This window comes from Talpa occidentalis, unplaced genomic scaffold (assembly GCF_014898055.3).
Source record: "Talpa occidentalis isolate TD23 unplaced genomic scaffold, MPIMG_talOcc4v2.1 talOcc4.14, whole genome shotgun sequence".
Taxonomy (NCBI): domain Eukaryota; kingdom Metazoa; phylum Chordata; class Mammalia; order Eulipotyphla; family Talpidae; genus Talpa; species Talpa occidentalis.
In genome coordinates this window covers 73,980,184-74,003,129 of record NW_023601433.1, presented here as the reverse complement: position 1 = coordinate 74,003,129, position 22,946 = coordinate 73,980,184, and the positions used below count along the sequence as shown (strand labels likewise).

The following is a 22,946-nucleotide window of genomic DNA, read 5'->3' as shown; positions in this document are numbered from 1 at the left end:
AAGAAGATAGGCTAGATGTTTAAGGAAGACAAGTCAGGTAGTGGCACGTGGGATAGATAAAGGTCTTGCAATTTGGAGTTTAGAAGACTGTGCATGTTGGACTGGATTTCCTTTTTCATTTTGTGTCAGTTTTGATGTTGTATTTTTCAAAGGCCATTCATGTAATTTAGTGAATTTATTGGCACAAAGTTGGTTAAAATATTTTCTTATTTTATTTTTAATGTTTATAGGATAATGATAATGCCTTCTTTTGTTTCTATTTTTGGTAGTTTGCGTTTTATTTCTGCCCCTATTTCTGGACTATTTTAGCTAGAGATTTATCAATTTTCTTGACTTGCTAGAGAATCCACTTTTACTTTTGTTATTTTTTTCCCTATTGCTTGTCTCTTTTCTTTTTATTTCCCAGTTTTACTTTTATCACTTTCTTATTTTTACTTACTTTGGGTCCTCTTTCTAGTTTCTCAAGGTAGATCTTTAGTCATTGATTCTAGATCTTTCTTTTTCCTAATGCAGTCATTTTAAAATATAAAATTTCCCCTAGGGCCTCCCCGGTGGTGCAGCGGTTGAGCGCTGGGTTGCAAAGCTGCCCGCAGCCTCTGCAGCGCTGGTTCAATCCCTGGCTGCTTCCCGGCTACCAGAGGAGGGTCCCACATGGCACACAGACCTCTCCTGCCGCCCCCTGCTCCCCTCAGCAGTGTATTTCGTCGGCCTGCCTGTTCTGCTCTCCACTCTGTCTGTGGTGAATTCTCTCACCCTCCTGCGCTTCTGACTGTACCCAGTGCTTATATAAATAAATAAATAAATAAATAAATAAATCTTAAAAAAAAAATTCCCCTAAACACTACTTAGCTGCCTCCAATAATTGTTTGACATAGCATGTCTTAACCATCATTGAATTAAAATTATTTCTAAAATCATTTGTGATTTCCCTCTAAGTCCTGTGTTTAATTTAAAAATATTGGCAATTTTTGTGGATACTTTATTGTTATCAGATACTTTTTAGTTTAAATGTGATCAGAGAACACACATGATAGTATATCACCTGGTGTAATGTTCTATAGAGGTCAGTTTGATCAAGGTAGTTGATGTTGTTCAGATCATCTTTTTCATTATTGATTCATTCTATCCATATGACTTATCAATCGCTAAGAAGGAAGTGGTTAAAAATCTCTAACCATTATTGTGGATTTGTCTGTTCCCCTACTTAAGTCTGTGAAACTTTGCTTTGTATATTTTCGAGCTCTTTCATTGGGTGCATAGTCATTTATGATCATTTTGTATTCCTGACAGATTGGTCTTCTTATTGTTATGAAATGTTCCTTTTTTTTAAAAAAAGATTTATTTATTTATGCGTACAAGAACTGGGGTACAGGGGCCTCCCTGGTGGCACACAAGGGGTTAAGCACAGTGCTCTGAGGCTGTCCGCAGCCTCTGCAGCGTGGGTTCAATCTCCAGCCGGCCAGGGAGCTGCCCACATGGCACAGCAGACCTCTCGTGGCTTGCCCGCTGCTCTCCTCAGCAGTGTACTTCAGTCTGTCTGCCTGTTCTGTTCCTCACTCTGTCTCTGGTGAATACTCTCACCTCCTATACCTCTGGCCTGTACCCCAGTTCTTGTATGCATAAATAAATAAATATTTGAGAAAAAAAAAGAACCACCAGAGACAGAGGGAGGAACAGAACAGGCGGATCGACTGAAATACACTGCTGAGGGTAGCAGCCAGTGAGTCAGGAGAGGTCTGCTGTGCCATATGGGTCACCTCCTGGGCCAGGGATCAAACTTGTGCTGTAGTGGCTGTGGTGAGCTTCATAGGTTGCATCTTAACCCCTTGTACCACTAGGGAGGCCCCTTATTTTGCTTTTTAACACTAATTCTTTGCATTAGCTTTTAGTGGATGCTCTAAGAATAAATTATGTATTTACAGTTCTCTTTGAGCAATTATTATATCACTTCCTATTAAATATTAGTACCTTACAACTTCCTATTCCCTGTACTTTATGCTGTAGTTGTCATATGTACTACTATAGCTTCATTCTTTTTAAACTCCACAATAGGGTAAAATATTTGTTTTTAACAGTCATTTTCGAGAAGAAAAAAAATAATGTTTGGCATTTATCCACATATTTATCATTTCTGGAACTTAAATTCATTCCTGAAATTGTCACTAACTCCCAAAGGAATGTCAGAGTCTAGTAATGTCTGGGAAATAGCACCTCTGCTTTTCATCTAAAGCAGTTCCTATTAAGGAAATATTAAAAAAAAAAATTGTATCCCAGAACCTGAAACCAGTTTTTCTAGACAACCGAGAAAAGTAAAATGGCCTTTACCTATTTGAATGGAGAAATGAGAAATGGAGAACATCAACCAAAGCGGAAGATTTTTCTGATCGAGCACCAGAGGACTTGTGGGAAATGATTCAGATCCTCATTAAGGTGATGACATACACATCCTGTGTTGTGCCCTGCACCTATCAGTGCCTAATAAATATTAATAATATTTATTCTCTCCTTTAGGTCAAGATTTGTCACCCTGCTTGTCTAGACATTGCTATTTAAAAGGAACTGTGGTTTGCTTATAGATACAATGCGTAAACATCTGAGCAGAGGCAGACAGGGCAGTAAATCTTGGTCAGAGCTACACTTTAAACTGTTGCAAGAGAGACTGCAAAACTGTTGTTGGAATAATGAAGAGGATGCTTGCTGCCAGGTTCCACAGTTCTGTCTCCAGCAGGCAGAGTCTAGCAGTAAATTAGCTTATGTTTCAGCTTGGCAGTTGGCACTTGGTTCATTTGTAGATGCTAATTGTAATCTGATGTTATCAGCAGCAGGTAATTGAAATGGGCTTGATGAATTACTTAATTTCTTTTAATAGCTGAGTCTTCAAGAACTGAATAAAGAAGATAAGGTGATCAGGAAGAAAACACAACAGCTCTATCTTTCTAATTAGTGCTTGGAGGTTTTTTCTTCTTTACACAAATGATTATGAACATGTGAGGCTGAATAGGTTTATGAGTCAAAAGCCCCCATGGGAGCATTTCCCATTAGGCAGCCCAGTCCTGAGCATTGATAACACTTCTGTTAGGACTTCAGAAAGGAACACATGAGTGATCATTTTGGAGAACATTGCTTGCTTTTTATTATTTTTAAAGATTTATTTATTCATTTTACACAAGAACCAGGGTACAGGCCAGATGTGCAGGAGGGTGAGAGGATTCACCAGAGACAGAGCAGGGAACAGAACAGGTAGACTGACAAAGTACACTGCTGAGGGGAGCAGTGGGCACGACAGGAGAGGTCTGCTGTACCATGTGGGACTCTCGCCGGCCAGCCGGGAATGAACCAGCAGTGCAGAGGCTGCGGACAGCTTCACTGCGCAGCGCCTGCGCCACCAGGGGAAGCCCTGATTTCTGAACACGATTTAGCTTTCCTAAATTTAAGTGGATACTGCCTGTGGGGGTACTGCCACTTTGGCACTCACCCCTCCTTCAGCTCCTCTTCTGTGGCTGTTTTCTTGGAGTAGTGCTGCCTGGCACTGTACAGTGAACAGGGGAGTCTTGTAATGATGTTAGTCATTGGCTCCTGCCACCCACACCTGCCTGTCCTTAAGTCTTTCCATCTGTAGTTGCTCCTGTGTAGCCCTTTCTTTGCCAGCACTGGTGTCACAGAAATGGTGGGTACAGATGTGACCCTAGGCCCTGCCATCTGTGCTGGACAATGTGTTTTGGACCTATGCCACATGACTTCAATGAGCTTTCTTTTGGAACCATTTGGCTCTAGTTTTAGTCTCATATTTACTCTGAAGGAAATCAGTCTGTTTTGGGGTGACTTTAGTGGAATTTACTTTTGACTGATTTTTTGAGAAAATCAAAATAATAGTAAAAAAAAAAACAGCGTTAGAATTGGGTCATTAGATAGACATTTGGAAATGATGTAACAAGGGATTTGAATCTTCTCTGTGGTTTTCCTTTATAGTAAGTTCTATTTAAAGATAGCTTATTGTTAGAAGGAAAGATTCCAGGTCTATAAGCCCCAATATGATTGTGGCAGTAAATGCCTTAAGTAAAAAATGCTGGCAGGATTTTGGTGATGTGCTGTATTTCTTGATCTGAGTGGTAGTTATATGGCTGTGCTTACATTGTGAAAAATCATGGCACTGTATGTTTTTGGCATTTCTGACTATATGTTATACTTTAACTAGAGGGTTACCTTATAAAACACATTGTTCTGGGGCAGAGTAGAATTGGAATGGAATGCCTTTCTTGACCCCTTACATGCCCACAGCTTTCACAACCATACACCAGCACCCAAGACCTAGACTTGACTTCTGACTGAATCATTGATTACTCCTACCTTCTGTACATCTCCATCAGTTCCATATGGGCCTCTTGCCAACTATGTGATGTCACATTATATATCCCATATTTCTGAGAATGGTAATACAATCTCAGTGCTCAACCTGAAATATAAAAGTTTTGTTGGGATCCCCATCTCCTTTCCTCACAACCAAGTCTAGTTGGTGTAAAGTCCTGAGGATTCTAAGCATGTTCTCATGTATCCACAGGGCTGTTTTATTAGCTTCTTTTCATCTTCCTCCACACTGGTCTCCCAGCTTCTCTTCCTGTTCATTTTCACATTGCTTCCATGATAACCCTCTCAAAACCCCAGCTGCTCATGTTACCATGTCATTTTTATTCTTAAAATTCTGCAGTTGTTCAGGATGAAGCCCAAAATCTTTGGTCTGGTGTGTGCATGTATGTTTATGTTTATTTCAACATTTAAAAATTATTCATTGTGTGCATACTATGTGGCAGAAACAATACCATTGAACATCTAGTAGACCGAACAGGCATTTTAAGTGCTTTAAAGAAAAATATTGATTTCACAACCCAATGCCCAAAAATAGATGACTGGATCAAGAAGATGTGGCATATGTACACAATGGAATACTATTCAGCAATCAAAAAAGATAAACTCATGCCATTTGCAGCAACATGGATGGAGCTAGAAGGAATTATGCTCAGTGAAATAAGTCAGAAGGAAAAAGAAAAAATATCGGATGGTTTCACTTATAGCAGGAATATAGGGGAACCAAATAAGAGGTGGGGGGAAATAGTAACAATACAAAATACAACAAAACAAAAACAAACAGACAATTATAAATCAGAGACATCCTGCAGGGGAGGAGGAGGGAAAGGCATCAGAGGGAGGAGGGAGGAGCACAGGGAACTGAGGTGATGGTGCACGGGTGAAGGAAAATCTGTGGGGACTACACCTGGCGGGGGGAAGCAAACATTGTTTAAAAATGAACAATGATGTAAAAAATATATTAAAAAAAAAAGAAAAATAGTGATTTCAGAGAGTATCTTATGGGTATACTTATAATAATTAGTGTTGCGGGGGGCAGGATGTCAGAAAACTCTTCTCTGGGGAATCACTGTTCCCAACTTATTTTATTCATGCTATTTTCTGCTATTCTCATCCTGATTCACTGTTCTCCAAACCCCTGGTCTCTTTCACTCATCTTAGCTACCTCATGCCATTCCTTCTGCTCTGAATATCTTTCTCCTCTTTTTAAGTCTTTAAAGTTTTATTATTCATTCAAATGCCACATTACTCCTAAGCCTCTCAGGTTCTTCTAGGAGACTTTGTGTTCCTCTGTATTCTGGTAGCATTTTGTATATGGTACTTATTATTATAATTAGTTACCAACTAAATCAGAAATGCCAAGAATGAGCAGGATATGTATTGTTGTGACAGGAATTTTGTTGCCACTTTGCTGCAGGAACGTGATGAGGGACACAGCAGTGGTGGAGCAGGTTTGCAAAGCAAGACTCTGCTACTTGAACAGAAGTTCTTGTGCCATTTATTGAAAGCATGAAGGCTGGTGAAAGCTGATCATGTGACAGTGGTATGAGGAATCAAGTCCGGAGGGTGGGATTGTAATGGGGAACGAAGTTTTATGAGGGACAGGGAGGGGGACATCATGACCACATGTCAAGAGCCATTTTGCATCAGCAAAGTATTCGATGTTATCACAGGCAGAGTTTTTCCCGAGACCACCATGGAGGTAGTCACGTAATCAGCTCAGCAGCGGCCTAGGCATCCCTGGGCCTGCCTTGTGATATGGGCTATGCTCCATAAGTAGTCAAGGAATGCTCTGCTGTGATTTGCAGATAGCAAATAGGTCACAGTTGCCCATGAGTGGCCAGCTACAGGAACCCACAATGTAGCTTAGCTTTTTCAGTGCCTTGTTACCTAGTGGCTCATGTTTGGTCCGTAGTAGGTATGCCATGTATGTATGTTGAGTGGATCAAGCATGATGAGAACTGAGCACTATAGAGAAGGCCATGAACTAATAACTGGAGTTTATAGTTTCAATAATTACTTAACTCCTTCATTTTTACTTTGTTCATCCATTAGTGCCTTACTAGTGCCTTACTATGTCTTTAGTAATTCCTGCTGTTTCTGATCCCATAACATTGGAAGGCTAGTTTGGGGAATAGTGGCAGTTCCTGTACATTTTATATTGGACCTTCCTATTCTCATCAGTGTAAATGATCTCTGAAATGCTTTATTACTCTAAAAAGTCAAAATTCTATGACTTTCCATGGGAAGACTATGTATGTGAATTCTAGATCTTGAGTCCCAAAGCCTTTTTAAATGAGCCAAAAATATAATCAGCTTGAGAAACAGTTAAACCAGCAGGTGGTAATTAGGTTTTATGATACTGTTTTAATTTTTACTCTTTGCAGTAGGAATACTGAATTGAGCAGATTTTTTTCTTTTTACATAGCCCTTTGTCCTATAGCTAAATTAGACAGACTGATTAGCAGGCTAACTAAATAATATATTAACCTTCTTGGATCTTTATCCAAGAAAGTTTACAAAGCATGGCTAAAATGAGACTCTTTGTGCAGCTTGAAAAGCCCTAATATTTTTTAATTTTGGACAAGAAAATCACTGGGCTATCAAACTGTTTCTTCTTTTAAGTACTTGAACTTAATAGCCTATTCTCCTCTGCATTTAACATTTAGTCTTAGAGAACTGAGCTCGCTTCACTTTTTAGGTATTCAAATAATAGGTTCCTTGGAGAACATATGAAAAGGCCTTTGTGATCCCTCCAACACACCTTTGAGGAGACCGTAGAAGTCATGATAATAATAAAAGAAGTGACACTCATGGAATGCCTCCAGTGTGCTGACACTCTGCCTGGTGTAGCTTCTTATGCAGTGTTTCATTATTTCATTTAAAAAAAAGTTCAGAAAGATAGGACTTATTATTCCCATTGAAAAATCAAAAGCCTTAAGAACAGAGAGCTTAATTTGTCAAAGCTCCCTTAGCAAGTGTGAGGTAGAGCTCAAAACTGCCTGAATATGAAGTCAGTGTTCTTTGCAGTATGTCACGCTGCTCTCTAAAGAAAATACCTAACATTATTTTGGAAAGAGCTGAATAACTAGAACACTGACACTGACTAGGTCTGAAACTATAGCCGGAAAAAATGGAAATTGAGCATTTTTCTTTACCTGCAGCTCTTTTCACTCTCATTTACTCATCCTCATCTCATACCATGCTCACATAAGCACATACACAGACTGACTGCAGGGCAGAAGTGTAGCTGCTGATATGCTACAACCTGAACTCTCCCCGTTTTGCAGCATGAAATTCACAAGAGGTTCAAGTGTTTAAGACTCTCGTCAGCATAATTAGTAATTTCATGGTACCTTCAAAAAGTAGCTTTCACCAAAAACCATTTTCAGCATGTTTCAGAAATTCTTAAAGCTCGCTCTGACACAGCAGAAAATGCATTTGTTGAATTAGATTAAAGCTGGAATGCAACTTTTAGTTGGCATTGCTGACTCAGCCTGTCCCCACTTGACTTTCAGACAGCTTTGTTAACTCCTGAATACAAGCTTGCAGCTTTCAACAGATTTTAAATACGGTCCTTTCTGCCTCCTCTTGAAGAGTTAAGTTACTCTGAGAAGTGAACACTTTTCATTTTCTAGTAAAAAGTACATTGGTGCCATTTAAAATGTTTCCAAGTGCAATTAAAAAGTGAAGTAAATACTTTGTTGTTATGTGTCCAATGTGCTTGTAAAGCAAGCCTTCATCAAAACAGCCCCAGTGGCAAAAAAAGTTAAAGTAATGGATTTCTATTCTTCAGCCAGAATGTCAGCATTGGCCACTTACTTGAAACAACGATTCTGTGATTGCATTTTCCTGATTCAAATGGAAGGTCCCATCAAATCCATTATCTAATATGAATAAGACAAAGACAGCTTATAACATGGCCCAGCTGTTGGAGTACTCTGGAGGGAGATATAATATGCTCTGTGACTCAGTAAGCAGAAGGTAATGGACTAAAAGTTATCAAGCCCTTCACAACAAGGAGATCTGGAGTTTAACCAGAAATTTCAGACTGTCAACCTTAACAAAACAGATGGTGTTCTCCAGTTTGCAGCACCATCCGGCAAGCTGGCATGTCTGTCTTGACAACTCCTGGTACTTCTTACGTGCCTCGTGGAGAAAGACATCTTTGTCATCAGTGAAGAGCTCTGACAAAGGGATTGAAAAGCACCTACATGCTAAATCTTTTCATGGACACTTTTCTGATCTTTCTCCCTTACTCTTTTCCCTTTCATCCCTAACCCCAACCCTCCCTGCTGGGCTGTGGCTTTTTGTGTATTGACTGTTGTTTTTCCTTCTCCTGTTAACCAGATAACTACTTGGATCATATGCTGATTTCTCTCCATTTTGATTACTGAGAATTTCCATTCACAGATGCCTCTCCATCACTGCCAGTGTTGAGGGCTTTGCAGTGACCATATTTATCATTGGGAAAGTATTAGGCACCACCAGGATATAGATTCACTTTACATCTACCATACTTGAGAAGCACATGAGTGCTGGTGTCAGATGGCTGGCTCTGGATCCCAGCTATGACATTTACTGGCTTTGTGACGTATTTTCATTGGTGAACAGATATAATTATAGCACCCTTCTCATAAAAATGACTCCGTTAATATGTGTAAATCCTTTAGAACAATTCTGGCACATAATGAAAACTCAAAAGTGTTCTTTTCATTATAATCATCACAGTTTTATATCATATGTGAGAAGAGTATATCATTTTTACCATAAAAGCGAGATGCTAAACAAAAGGTGAAAATACTACTGAAGTACGTGGTATTTCTGACCTTTCATAATATTCCAAGCCATTAAACGTTGAAGGTGGTTATCAGGGACCAGCATACATGATATTTGATCTTTTGATTTCTGCCCCCTAGTTTTATTTAGATATAATTGATATGTAATGTGTAAGTTTAATGTGTACATTGATATTATTTGATTCATATATATATATATTGCAAAATGTTTTACCACAATGAGGTTAGTTAACATGTTCTTCACCTCATAAAATTACCATTTTGTTATTGTTGTCATGTGACATTATTAAGGCTCTAGTGTCAGAGCAATTTCTATGTATACAATTCAGTATTATTAACTATAATAAGTTCACATTCCCTGAACATAATCATTTTATTTTAACTGAAAGTTTGTACCCTTGACCATTATCTTCCCAATATCTTACTGGAGTGAGGTGGTATCGCATTGTGATTTTGACCTACATTTCCCTGATAGAGATGTTGAACATTTTTTCATATGCCTGTTGGCCATTTACATTTCTTCTTTGGAGAAGTGTATTTTTAGTTCTTCTGCCCATTTTTAAACTGGATTGTTTGCTTTGTTTTTGTTGAGTTGTGTAAGTTCTTTGTAGAACTTTGATATCAGATCTTTATCTGTCATGTGGCATGCAAATACTTTCTCCCATTCAATAGGGTGTCTCTTAGTTGTGCTTACTGTCTCTTTCGCTGTACAGGACCTTCTCAGTTTGATGCAGTCCAACTGTTTATCTTCTCCTTTGTTTTCCTTGCCTTTGAAGAAGAATCCTCAAAGATGTTTCTGAGGTTTATATCCTGGAATGTTTGCCTCTGTTTTCTTCCATATATTTTACAGTGTCAAGTCTTACATTCAAGTCTTACCCATTTTGAGTTGGTTTTTGTATATGGTGTGAGATAGTAGTCTAGTTTCATTCTTTTGCATGTTGCAGTCCAGTTTTCCCAACACCATTTATTGAAGAGGCTTTCCTTATTCCAGTGTTTGTTCTTTGGTCCTTTGTCATAGATTAGTTGACCATATATGTGTGGTTTTACAGATGGGCTTTCAATTTGACTGCATTGGTCTGTGTGTCTGTTTTTGTTCCAATACCATCCTGCTTTTATTATAATGGCTTTGTAGTATTGTTTGAAGTCTGGGAATGTAATGCCTGCAATTTCCCCACTTTTAGTAAGGAGAGCTTTCACAGTTTGGTTTATTTGTGGTTCCATATGAATTTCAACAATATTTGTTCCATTTCTTTGGAATATTCGTGTCAAATATTCCAACAATATTTGTTCCATTTCTTTGCCATTGAGATTTTTATTGGAATTTCATTGAATCTGTAAATTGCTTTTGGCAGGGAGGTAGGTTGGACATTTTTATCTTTCCATTTCTTTGTGTTGTCTATTTCTTTTAACAGTGTTTTGTAGTTTTCCTTTAATAGATCTTTTACCTCCTTTGTTAGGTTTATTCCCAGATATTTAATTTGGGGGGGGGGGTTTACAATTGTAAATAGAATGATTTTTTAAATTTCTTCATCTTGAGATTGATTGTTTGCATATAGAAAGAATACTAATTTTTGTATTTTGATTTTGTGACCTGCTACTTTACTAAACTGATTTAATGTTTTAGTTTTTCTGTGAATTTTTTAGGAATCTCTATATATAATCATATTATCTGCATATAATGATAGTATCACTTCTTTTTCACCTTTTTGGGGCTAGGGCCCATTCTGGACTGTAAGATGTTGGCCAGCTTGGTGGATTGGACTTTCCAGTGTGACATAGTGCCTGGGGAGAATAGACGCCTTTTTTGTCCCCTCTTTGTCCTTGGGCATCCAGAAGTGCTGGTGTCGTATAGCTGGTTCAGAGCCTCTGGGTTTTGCTAAGAGCTCATTATCAATCCTTTTTTTCAGTTGTTTTTAGGAGAGAGGTTGATCCCAGCCTCTCTACTCTGCCATTTTGTGGGTAGAGTCCTCTCCCCATTTTTTAATCAGAGTTTTTTTTTGCTATTGAGTTATGACTTCCTTATATATTTTGGATATTAACTATTTATAAGCTATATGGCTTACAAGTATTTTCTCCTATTCTTAGGTTGCCATTCTGTTTTGTTGTTTTTCTGATGTATAGAAGCCTTTTAATTTGATGTAGTACCACTTGCTTATTTTTGCTTTTGTTTGTACTTTGGGTGTCATATTAAAAAAAAAAAATCCTTGCCAAGAGTGACTTCAAAGAGCTTTTCCCTGTGTTTTCTCCTAGATGTTTTACAGTTTAAGACCATACATTTAAATCCTTAATTAATTTTCACTTAAATTTCATGAGTAGTGTAAAATCGGAGTCCATTTTATTCTTTTGCATGTGGATATACAGTTTGTCCAGCACTGGAAGACATATCCAAAGACACTGTCCTTTCCCTATGGTGTTCTTGGCTCCTTGTCAAGTATTAATCATATGTACATGAATTTATTTCTGGAATGTGACTTCTCTTCTATTGTTCTATGAGTCTATTTTTTTGCCAGTATTGTATTAATTACTACAGCTTTGTGATACATAAACCAGGAAATATAATGCTTCTGCCTTTGTTTTTTCTCAGGGTTGCTTTGGCTATTCATTGTCTTTTTTGGTTCCATACAAATTTTAGAAATGTTTTTCCTGTTGTTGTGAAAAATACCATTGGAATGCTATTGGTTTTTTGTGTGTTGATTTTGTATCCTGCTTCTTTACTAAGCTAGTTTATTATTTTAATTAGTTTTCCTGTGGCATTATTAGGGTTCTCTATGTATGCTATCATATTGTCTGCAAATAGTGATAGTTTTACTGCTTTCCCTATTTGGATTCCTTGTATGTCTTTCTCTTATTGCTCTGGCTAGGACAAAATTAACAGGTAACTATAAATCAGAGACACTCTACAGGGGAGGGGGAAAGAGAGGGTTCAAAACAGGGGAGGAAGAGCACAAGGGACTATGGTGATGGTGCACTGGTGAAATGGTGGTAGCAATTTTATGGGGACTATACCTGAGAGGAGAAAGCAAACATTGTACAAAAATGAACAATGATGTAAAATATATATAAATACATTTAAAAAGAAAAATGCCATTGGAATTTTGAAAGGAACTGCATTGAATCTGTGGATGGCTTTGAGCAGTGTGACATTTTAGCAATGTTAAATCTTGTAACCCACTAACACAGTGTATATTTCTATATATTTGTGTCTTCATTTTCTTTTATCAGTGTCTTACTGTTTTCATTGTATAGATCTTGCACATCCATGGTTTAATTTATTCCTAACTATGATTGTTTTTGACGCTGTTGTAAATGGGATTGCTTTCTTTATTTTCTTTTTTCAGATAGTTCATTGTCAGTGTATGGATATGCAACTGATTTTTATATTTTTTAGTGTAAAATATGTAACATAAAATTTAGAATGTTAACAATTTTGATTGTATATTTGTTATATTAAACACATTCCCTTTATTGTCCAACCATCACCACTATCCTAAGTTTTTTTAGGGTTAGTATTGTGCTCATGTGGTCCATTTCATCCCCACAACTTATTTTACAACTGGAAGTTTGTAGCTCATTTCACCTACCCCCTTCCTCGTGATATTGTATATTGATTTTGTATCCTGAAGCTACTGAATTTGTTTTTTAGGCCTACCAGGGTTTTTTTTTTTTTTCCATACAGAATATTTAATACCTTCCATATACAAGATCATGTGATTAGGAAACAATTTTACTTTTCCTTTGCTTCTGGATGCCTTTTATTATTTTTCTTACCTAATTGGTTTAGCTAGGACTTCTAACACAATGGGGAATAATAGTGGTGAGAGTGGGAATCTTGTCTTGTTCCTGTTACCAAAGGGAAAACTTTCTACTTTTTACCACTGAGTATGATATTAGCTGTGGGTTTGTCATATATGATGTATATCTCGTTGAGGTATATTCCTTCTCAATTCCTGTACAATTTTTGTCAAATTTGTTTTCTGCGGCTACTTAGATGAACATATGATTTTTTGGTCTTCATTCTATTGTGGTGTATCACATTTATTGATTTGCATATGTTGAACCATTCTTGAATCCCAGAGATGCATCCCATTTGACCTTCATGTATGAACCTTTTAACATGTCATCCAACTTAATTGCCTAGAATTTTGTTGAGAATCTTTATGACTATATTCACTAGGACTATTGGCCCATGGTTTTCTTGTTTCCTTATCTAGTTTGGTATCAGAATAATGCTGACTTTGTAAGATGAGTTGGGAGTGAGTGTTCTCTCCTCTTCAGTTGTTTGGAAGAGTTTGAGAAGAATTGGTGTTAAATTTTTAAAATGTTGTATAGAGTTGATTCATGAAGCCATCTGTCCTGGGTTTTTCTTTGTTGGGAAGTTTTTGATTTGTTATAGGTGTGTTCAGATTTTCTATTTCCTTTAAAAGACTCTGTCTTGGTAGATGGTATGTCTCTAGAAATTTATCCAGTTTTTCTTCATTGGTTTCTTTGTTAATGTTTAATTTCTCATAGTAATATCTTATGACCTTTTACATTTCTGTGGTATGAGTTGTGATGTCTCCTTTTTGTTCATAATTTTGTTATCTGAGTCATTTTCCTTTTTACCTTGATAAGCCTGTCTTAAGGTTTGTCAATTTTGTTTGTCCTTTCAAAAAACCATCTGTTAGTTTTGCTGATCTTTTAAATTATTTTTTCTATTCTGTTTCATTTATTTCCCCTCTGATATTTGTCTCTTTCCCACTGCTAACTTTAAACTTAGCTTGTTGTTTCTCTTGTTTCAGGAGGTGTAAATATATGTAGCTTGAGATTTTTATCTTAATGTTGGTGTTTATCACTGTAACTTCTCTCACAGTGTGAGTATGTTGAGTATGTTGTGGTTTTATTTTCATTTGTTTCAAGGTATTTTTAATTTTTCCTTTGATTTTTTTCTTTAGTCCATTGATTGTTCAAAAGTGTGTTACTTAGTTTCTACATATTTGTGAACTGAGTTTTCTTCTATTGATTTTTAGTTTTATGCCATTGTGTTCAGAAAAGATTCTTGGTATGATTTAAAAATATGTTGAAACTTATTTTTGTGACCTAACTATGTGATGAATATTCTATGTGTATTCTGCTGATAGGATGTTCTGTATATGTCTGTATGTTCTGTATATGTCTATTATGTTCATTTGGTTTAAAGTATAGTTTAAACCCAATGCTTTCTTATGGATTTTAGGTCTGGATAATTAATCTATTGTTGAAAGTGGGGGTACTGAAGTCCTCTGCTTTTATTGTATTGTGTTCCATTACTCTCTTCAGATTTGTTAGTATTTACTTATATTTAAGTGCTCTAATGTTGGATGCATATATATTTACAATTGTTTTATCTTATTGATGAATCAAACCCTTTATTATATAATAACTATATTTGTCTCTTGTTACTTTTTTAAACTTTAAGTCTAGTTTATCTGATATAAATATCACTACTCCTAGTTCTCTTTCTGTCTTCCATTTTCATGGAATGTCTTTTTCTATCCCTTCACTTTGAGACTATGTGTGTCCATGAAGCTGAAATGTGTCTCTTGTGGGAAGCATATAATTTTATTTTTTTATCCATTCAATCAGTCTATGCCTTTTGATGTGAAGTCATTATTAGTAGTAAAGAGTTATTGCCATTTTGTTTATTGTTTTCTGCTTGTTCTATAATTCCTTTGTTCTTCCTCTTTTACTGTTTTCCTTTGTGAATTAATGATTTTCTATAATGGAATGCTTTGATTCACATCTCTTTATCTTGTGTGTATCTACTCTTGGTTTTTGCTTCCTGGTTCCCTTGAGGCTTACTTGAAACATAACAGTCTATTTTAAGCTGATAAACCTTAACTGTAATCACATATAAAATCACCATTTTATTTTCCTCATACAGATTTGTTTCTGATGTCACATTTTACATCTTTTTATATTGTTTATCCACTATCAAATTACCATTGTGATAGCTAATTTCAATACTTTTTTCTTCAACCTATATGCTAGAGTTATATGATTAATCCACCACAACACTGCAGTGTTAGTGTTTTGAATCTGACTTTATACTTGCCTTTGTCAGTTTTTTGCTTGTTTTCATGTTACTAGATAGTGTCCTTTAGTTTCAGTTTGAATAACTCATTTCAGCATTTCTTGTAAGGCATATCTATAGTGGTAATTAATTCCTTCAGCTTTGTTTATTTGTTTGAAGGAAGGACAGCTTTGCTGGGTAAAGTATTCCTGGTTGACGGTTTCTTTCAGCACTTTGAATGTTATTATCCCATCCTCTCTTGGTTTGAAGGTCTTTGTTGAGAAATTGTCTATAGCCTTATGGGGATTCTCTTACATGAGAGAAATATTTTTCTCTTGCTTTTTTAAAATTTCTGGCTTTGACTTTGCTTTGGGCAGTTAAGTATGTCTTGGAGAATATAATTTTGAATTGAAATTTGGCAATGACTTATTGACTTCATGAACTTGATACCCAAATCTCCAGGTGTTCTTTCCTCTCTCTCTTCTTCTTCTGATTCTCCAATGTTATACAGATTTTTTTTTTCTTAATGTTATCCAATAGGATCATTATGCTTGCTCATTTATTTTCTTTTTTCCTTTTTGCTCCTCTGACTGGATAATTTCACTGATTCTTTGTTCTGCTTGATCTAGTCTGATTTTGAAGTTTGCTGTTGAATTCTTCAGTTCACTCATTGTATTCTTTAAAGCCAATTTTTCTGTTTGCTTCTTTTTAATGTTTTCTATCTCTGTTGAATTTACCATTTTGTTCTTATATTGTCATTCTGATATCATTACACTGCTTATTTATTTCTCTTATAACTCTCTTCATGTATCTTTACATCTCTAAGCATTTTTAGAACAATTATTGTTAATTCTTTGATGAGTAATTCCTGTATCTTCGTTTCTTTGTTGTCAACTACTGGAAGTTTATTCCTTTTGTGGAGTTGTTTCTCTGATTGCCCATCATCCCTGCAGCCTTGCATATATATCTGCACATCTGAGGAAACAGTTATCTCTTCCAGACTTCATAGACTGATTCAGTAAGGAAAGGCTATTAACCTGGGGGTGGAGGGAATCCTAGAGCATGCTGTGATCCCATGGCTAGTGGTGCATGGTGCTAATTGTGGGGGCATATGGTGGGAACTATGTGACATGGTGACTCATTGGTTCAAGCCAGAGCATTAATAACTCTGGTCCTTGGTGAGTGCTATAGGGAATCTGCAGAAGCTACAAAGGCAATTAGTAGCACCACTAGGTCTGTGGGGAGCAGAGCAAGCAGCAATAGTGACCAGAGCTGGTGATATGCTCTCATATGTAGCCACAGGAGCCAGCTGCAAACGCATCTGTAGTAATGGGGCTAAGGCCGGCAGCAAAAGCTGAGGTCAACTGTGCACACACTGACAACTGCAAGGGTCTTTACTATCAGTGTGTACAACCGTAGCTACTGTTATTGGGTCTTTCTATAGGTTTATGGCAATGGAGGCTGGTGATATGGAGCAGTCCCAGGCTTATAGGCACACATTTGGAGGGAATAGCTACACATGAGCACAGTGATGCAAGCCAGATCATGGGACAAAATCTAATATCAACCCACAAGCAGCTGCAGGGGCACTGGCTGTTGGTGTGTTCTCCATGGCTGCACTGTCTCCCTCTGGTTGTGTGCACAGCAGTGGAGATCAGTGAAAGGTTCGGCTAGGGGTACGTACATGGATGGCTGGTGGGGCTAACCCTGAGTGTATGCATTGTGGTGGGTGTCAGCTGTGGTAGTCTAGGCTGGCCCCTTGCTTTTGCACAGCTGTAGAGACCTGGGCTGGCTTCCTGTGCAGTTCCTAGGCTTTGGCAAGGGAGTAGAAGGGGGTTTAGGCAGCTGGCAGCAGCACATGTGAATATCCATGGGGTGAAAACTGTTGATCTGAAATCTGAAGAGGATCCATGGCAGCTCTGCTAGCAGTTGGTATCTTCTGTGGCAAAAGCACTGGAGTCATCTTTAGTGCTGGTCACTGGGGCTCATAGATGCTCCTATTACATGACTGATACGGTAGCCCCTGCTTTTCCTCCTTGTTCTTAGCTTTCTCTGTATGTCTCAGCTCTGCTGGTGTCTGGTAGAGTAAAACCAAAGCAGTTCTCCATGTGATGTACCAAAGGGGTGTTTGGAAATGGTTTCTCTCTCTGCTCTTCCTTTCCCAGTGGGCAACTCTTTGTCATTAGAGAGTTACTTCTTGTCACCCAGCAATGTTGGCTCAGGGAATGGAACAGTGCAGGCAGATTGAAGCTGTTGTTTCTTCTCTTTTTGTTTGATTATTCTCAAGTTTTGGGTTTTACTGCATTGTTGAAATTTAAGTAGTCTCTTGCTCTCCCAGAGCTGTTTTTGTTCATGGATTGCTGTTTAATTGTTGATTGTTGTGGTGACAGAGGCGAGGGTATTCTATTCTCCCATCTAGGTGCCATAATTTCTGATCTTAGTCTCTTGCTGACAAACTCTATTATCACTAACCAGCATCCTTATGACAAACATTTCTAATGAAAGATACCAGTAAAACATACCCAATTCAAACACTGACTAGGGAAAAATTACCCCAGATTCTAATTGCCACCACTGTTCACTGAATTTTGGGGTAAAGTTATTTGAATTCCAAGAAAAGATAACCTCAGGCAGGTGTGATAGCTAATATTCAGTGATTCAGACATGGCAGGACTGGAAATTTGACATTCATAGACCCGTAGTTGGTAAATCGTTCCCCTCCTATGCCTCAGTTTTCTGACATGCAAAAAATAAGTAAAATAATATTGGACCCAAAATGAGAAGGTAAATGGGAAATTGACTTTTCAGTCATTGTTAAATATTAAACAAATAGTGTTACATCTGTGTGACTCTACTGAGAACCTATAAGTTTGTGTGAACCTAAGTTCTGTAGAACCTAGAAGTTTTGTTTTGTTTTGTTTTGTTTTCCCTGTAAGACAAAGATAATCCTATGGGAGCAACTTTAAGGAGGATATATTCCCGTGAGGTTGCAGGAGGTGATGGACAAAGTATGGCTTTGAGCTGAGGTCAACTTGGGCTCAGCCCACTTTATAGCTGTGTACCTTTGCATTACTTAACCTTTCTCACCCTCGGGTTCCATCCTGAGGTGTTGTAAGGAGACACCCCCTCTAAGCAGCTTTTCATTCCACACCAATACTGTTCTTCACCCTTGCAGTACTCTTTCCTTGACAGGTAGGGACATCCCTACCTGTATGGTAGGGATCCCTGCCTTGCATGGTCAGCTCTCTTGCTGTCTCCCTCTTCAGACCGCCCACCCCTGGAGATGCTATGACTCCCCATCTGATGTATTTGTATGTCTAGTGCTGAGTAGAACCCAGCTTGGCTCATTAATCTTTGATGTCATGTGAATTGATGAGTGGTACTTAGCACATAGCAACTACTCCGTAAATCGTACTGTTATTATTATACACTAAGAGATTTATGTCTTTTGAAGTAAGTTTACAGATGACTCCACTCATCTCAATTAGCTGAAGGGTAAAATGCAGATTTGAGTAAGAAATGACCATAGCACAGCAATTTTGGTTTTCTGAAGTTTTTGTTGTGTGTGTGTTTTTTTTTTTTTAACCAAAGAAAGACAACAACTGCCAGTTGTTTTGTAATGGTAAACCTTGACTTTTGAAACTTTAACCAGTGATCTCAGATCATAGTCTTGAAGAAACTTGAAGGTGTAGCTGATAGATTTCCATACCATCTTCCATTGTTAAGCTTGGTAAGGTCACACCTTTCTGCAGGAAATGAGACTGTGGTGACAGAGAGAGAAAACCTGATCCTTGGTGTCAGAGAGATCTGGGTTTGCATTGTAGCTCTGTGGTTTTGGAAAGTTACAAAAACTCTTTACGTTTCAATTGCCTCATAAGTAAAATGGAGTGAAGGCTAGAACTCCAGAGTGCAGGTGGGAATTGCAGCTCTTGTGTGAGGATTACAATAAGACAATATATGCAAAGCACTTTGCATGATGGTGGCATGCAGTGCATGCTCAGGAAAGCCTGGCTAGTGTTGCACTGAGACCTCCTGCCTTGGGCACTGCTGGCACCACTAGACTCTTTTCATTTTTTTTCTTCTGTACTCTCTTTCCCTCCTCTTAGTGATGTCAAGGCTCTAGGGAAATTTAGGGTAGTTTTTCATTGTAGAAAACTTGAAGATTCCTGACGTAGAAAGATGATTGGAGCTAGTTCCTTTTGTGCTGTGGGATTTGCTGGAAGAAAAGTTTTCTCCTATGTTAGTGAAAAAATAGCTTTTTTCCCTTATATGGTTTCAACTTGTACTGAACCCCTTTTTCCTGTTTTAATATTTTAGACCATCTATGCGATCTTGAAAAGCATTTTATTTTTTCACAAATATGTTTGTAATAATTACAGAAGCAGTGGTGTGCTCATAAAGTACATGTCTGATTTTTTTGTTCATCTCTGTCTTGGGGCTTCATTGTCTCAGTTTGCCCTCATTTTTGATGCAACTTGAAGCAGGGAATCATAGCAAATGTCAAAGAAGAGCCATCTTGTATAACAAGCATATTCACCTATGTTTGTTTCACACTTGTTATTCCTTTTGGGAGATATATAGACATAGCTATAAATATAGAGACATCTAAGTCTGAATTTCTATATATCAGTGCTCTAACACCAAGTTATACTTGAAAAGAAAAAATTCTTGGAGCCAAATTTGGAGTGGGTTTTGGAATAGTTGCTATGCATGTTCCACCTGGGTTTTCAGTTCTTTATTTTATTTCTAAAGTATTTTACTTTTTCTAAATGTGAATATTGACTCGCAGAGAATGTTTTATTGTTTGTTCATTCATTTGTCCATTTTTTCTGTTCACTCATTCTTCCATCCATCCGCCTATCAAATGACTTTCAAGCAGTTACCATGCTTGAGGCATTCATTTGCAAGATAAAGCTCGAATCAAGAAAAGGGAATTTTAGTTCAGCTCTGCCATCAGTTTTCATGGAATGCAGAAAGAGTTGCTCCAGATTACATGTGACAGAGATCTCTTTTTCCCTCTGACAATTTATAATAAAACCCAACGTAAAATTTGACCATTGCCTGGGTGCTATGGTTGAAGGACATTTAACACCCCTTCAGAAATGTACAGATGGCTCTGTTACATATGTAGGCACTTTAATTTGTGTCAACATTCAAGAATTCTTCAAAAAGCTAACTTTATTCTGGGGAATTCACAGAGGTATCATTGTTTATGAATAACAGTTTGCCCATCTTGTCATTTTGAGTTGTCTGGTGGTCTCCCAAATGCTGTATTTTCATTTGTGGAACTATTAACAGTAGTGGACAAAGAATGTCAGAAAAGTCTAACCCTGATTTTTCTGCTTTTCTTTGTTCTGTTTTTATGGCTCCAGTAACAGGGATTTTATTATAACAGTTTGTGTCCTCAGTTCTTTTGCTGAGGCTCTGCATAATTTATGATCTAGATTCCAAAATGTTAGTGAATTGCTCCACCAGAAATAATGGAATGTGACAGCAATGGATTCCACATTCTTGGCCCAAATATTTGTGTCTGTGGTTTACAAGTCATTTCAGAGCACGATTGCTACACTGCTCAAGCTGTTACTAAGAATGAGTTCTGACAAAAGAAGAGAATTTGGGTAATTACAAAAACACAAAATGGTCTGTGTAACACTGTTCTGTTTATGAGTATCAGGAGCAGCTTATCTCCCTCAGATTTCCCCCCTCTTGCAGCTATGGTTTACCCCTCCATTTTAAGCCATATAGCTGCATATCAGATAGTGACTTCGATCTCAGTATCTGAGAAAGGTATATATAATTAGTGAATCAAAATTTGCTGAACACTCCTTCTACCTGAATTAAAGTGTACCTTGTACACTTGAAGACATATTTTGTACCTTGAAGACATAATTTTTATATGTACCTTGAAGGCATAATTTTTTTAAAAAGATTTATTTATTTATACAAGAACCAGGGTACAGGCCAGATGCATGGGAGGGTGAAGAGGATTCACCAGAGACAGAGCGGGAAACAGAACAGGCAGACTGACAAAATACACTGCTGAGGGGAGCAGAGGGCAAGACAGGAGAGGTCTGCTGCATCATATAGGATTCTAGCCGGCAGGCCAGGATGGAACCCGCGCTTCAGAGGCTGCAGACAGCTTCACAGTGTGGTGTTCAACTGCCTGTGCCACCAGGGAGGCCCGAAGACATCATTTTTAAAATGTTTTTCCTTCCTGGGCAAATACTTTATGAGACAGTGTATGATTAAGTCTCAGATAAACTTAGTTGACCTAAATTCATATACAAAAGTTCAACAACCTCTTTGTTCTTTTTTGTTTAAATGCATTTTTATTAGTTTTATCTCCCAACTATTTAGAAAGATTTGGATTAGACCCGATTTTAAATGCAAAGGCATTTAAATGACAAAAAATTGCAGTTATTTTAGAAGTACTGAAGAGACTGTTATATATAATAAATGAATCCCTTGCTTCTTTGTTATTGTAGCTTTTGTTGGTGAGTCAGGAGAGGATTAGTGGTTGTAGAAATGGTCTGAAAGATCTAGGAGGTTTGGTTAGTATTGAATTGTCCCTTCATATTGCAAAAAATAAGAAAAATCTCTTCAAATTCTTGGATTCTTCATGGAAATAATTCATGACATTAATTCTTCTAGTAGAACTATTAGGAAAGAGAGAATATCAGTATGGACAAGAGCATTCTGCTACAGTTTAAGGGTGTCCTCTGCTTTCTAGGATGAGGCTGCTCTTTTGCTGTTAAGAAAAATATTGATGAATTAATTCCACAACCATTCTGAAGCTTTATGACTATACCACCCAGATGATGGACACATAGTTATGAAGTAGAATATACACATTTCTATATGTGTACATAACTACTTTCTTTTTTTTTTAATTAAAACATTTTTATTGAGGTGTAATTGATATATAGCATTCTATTAGTACAAAGTGGTTTGTTTTGTTTTGTTTTTTTGCTACTTGTAGACATTGCAAAACAATCATCACAATAAATCTAGTTGACATTGTCACCACTTTCTTACTATACCCACCAGTGAGATATGATGACAAACACATGCACTTATTTTTTTTATTCATTCATTTAATATTTAGCGAACACCATTTCTGGGGTCCTATTGTAGACATTGGAGATAAAGCAGTGTGTAAAACAACATCTCTACTCACTGCACTCTAATGAAGGAGACATGTTTTAAACAAACAAGTTCTATGAAGGAAGATAAAGCTATGGAAGGGGAAAGACAGGGACAATGAGTGGATGGAGAGAAAGGAGAGAGTCAGGGTGGGATTTTTTTTTTAAATAATAAATTTTATTTTTATATTCCCCATACAATTGCAACCCCCCATTCTGACCCCAATCCCTCCCCTCCCGCCCCCCGACCCCCCAAAAGTGTCTCTGGTTCATAGTTTTTTGTTGATTTTGATTTTCACTTTCTTATAGTTATTCATTTTCCTGGTCCCTTATTTAAGTTTTCTAGATTCCTGCTATGAGTGAGACCATCCGGTATTTTTCTTTTTCTTTTGGCTTGTTTCACTGAGCATGATCCCTTCCAGCGCCATCCATGTTGCTGCAAATTGCATGTGTTTATCTTTTTTTTTTTTAATATTAAATTTTATTTTTATATTCCCCCATACAATTGCAAACCCCATTCTGACCCCAATCCTTCCCCTCCGCCCCCCCACCCCCAAAAAGTGTCTCTGGTTCATAGTTTTTTTGTTGATTTTGATTTTCACTTTCTTATATTCA

The 22,946-nt window shown here is 37.4% G+C and overlaps 1 protein-coding gene and 1 long non-coding RNA gene across 4 annotated transcripts in view; one reads left to right on the top strand and one right to left on the bottom strand.

The window, feature by feature from the left end:
- TTC28 (tetratricopeptide repeat domain 28) overlaps window positions 1-22,946 on the top strand; it is a 539,739-nt gene that overhangs the window by 379,621 nt on the left and 137,172 nt on the right. The window lies entirely within an intron of this gene.
- LOC119244805 (uncharacterized) overlaps window positions 21,507-22,946 on the bottom strand; it is an 80,429-nt gene continuing 78,989 nt past the window's right edge. For both annotated transcript variants that reach the window (XR_008551861.1, XR_005125144.2), the window contains one exon: window positions 21,507-21,937. This is a non-coding gene — a long non-coding RNA (uncharacterized LOC119244805). The remainder of the gene's footprint in view (window positions 21,938-22,946) is intronic.